The following is a 1,601-nucleotide window of genomic DNA, read 5'->3' as shown; positions in this document are numbered from 1 at the left end:
TTTGATTGGCGGCCTTTCCTCCTGCGGTGTAACAATGCCCCCTAGTGATATCTTAGATGGCTCTGCACACCGGGGAAGCAGAGGCACAATCCGAAGTCGTCTTATATCAGTAAGTTCGGAAAGCTTTGAAATCGTTTAACCAGACCTCTTTGTGCATGCGTGTGTCTGTGTGTCTGTGTGCGGGATACAAGCATTACTCCTTGATGCCATCTGCGGTGACGGGCAGGGAGACGCAAACTGGTTAATTAAGCTGAAATCTGAATGATATCTAAATGAGATTTAACGCTCTTTCACAGGCTCGCTGCACTTCACTTTATCTTAGTAGAAAACCATGGTTTCCAGGAGCTGCAAAAGCCCTTCCGTTCCCGCTGTTTTAGCCTTTGATGGGTGGGAAATTCTGGGTTTCGTTCTGTTTCCACTGGTCTGTTATGGAAATGTTTTATGTATTAACACCAGAGGGAGCTCCTGAGTTCTTTTTTCTTTGCCACACTGCTCTGTGTGTATTCACAGCACAGACATCCAGGTGTTAAAGCAGCTCTCCAAACTACTTTTCTTATCATTAAATACTATTAAGGAAGATATTTTGCAGCTCATCCATCTTACATCCATCTATTTAAAGATGTGAACAGAAAGATAAGGAATTTAGAGATATATAAAATATATACAATGTTATCAAAAAGCCACAAGTAAAAAATAAACAAATAATAAAAAAAAGAGATGTTGGTGCAGTAAAATCACAGACACTACAGCTACAAACACACTGGACAGTCATTTAGGCAGGCTGTCGTACAGACTGGGAATAATAACAGTGTTTCAGTGATTATTCAAACCAAAGCGGAATTGTTGCATACATTATAAACTCTTCAGGTTATTAATTTCTTTGTGTTGCAGATCACGCTGACCTGCAGATGTCAGGGATTTTTCTGATATACTATAATGCAGAAGCCGAGGGGTTCCAACGTGTCAGGTGACTGAGAAAAGAGAGCCACAATGGAAGACAAAGGTGTCGGAAAAAAGAGATGTGTCTCATACTTACAAAGAATGCCTCCGCTGTGTGCCTATTTTAATGACTGCTCCTTTTGTGTAGACTACACTATGAGCATCATGCACAAAAAAAAGAAAAAAAAAGAAATTGAGATAACAACCATGCAGTGGGAGCTACATGGAGACGGACCGGGAATAAATGTTGACTGATAAGTGCAGTCAGAGGCAGCTGCCTTCATTTATTGACTCAATACCCAGGAGTGTGAATGTGTGCGAGAGTGCTGTAATATCAGTGTTGCTGTGCAATACGAGAACTTACATCATCACCACTTAACAATATTACAGGCAGTTCATAAGATTATTGGTCCCCAGGGGAAAAATTAAATTTGATACGTTTATCAATATGAACTAATACAACTGAACGGCATTTATACGTTGTTTTCATATATATTTATAACTAGCGTGTTGTCAGTGCACCAGAGTTTAATCCTAATACTCGTTCAGCACAGACCTTACACTTATTATCCAGCATGTTAGCGTCATCGTACCCTTTATGTTAATCAAGACGCTTGAATAATTCATGAGTTTGACACCAAGATGTCAAGCTAGACAAAAGC

At 40.0% G+C, this 1,601-nt stretch overlaps 1 long non-coding RNA gene across 1 annotated transcript; it reads left to right on the top strand.

The window, feature by feature from the left end:
* LOC120435132 lies at positions 1-1,202 on the top strand. The gene is made up of 2 exons (XR_005609542.1): positions 1-109; positions 892-1,202. It is a non-coding gene; the product is annotated as an uncharacterized LOC120435132 (long non-coding RNA).
* Positions 1,203-1,601: the final 399 nt, after the last annotated feature.

Source organism: Oreochromis aureus, linkage group 20 (genome assembly GCF_013358895.1).
Source record: "Oreochromis aureus strain Israel breed Guangdong linkage group 20, ZZ_aureus, whole genome shotgun sequence".
NCBI classification, from domain to species: Eukaryota; Metazoa; Chordata; class Actinopteri; order Cichliformes; family Cichlidae; genus Oreochromis; species Oreochromis aureus.
The sequence above is the reverse complement of the archived record's forward strand: the minus strand, read 5'-3'. Positions and strand labels throughout refer to the sequence as shown.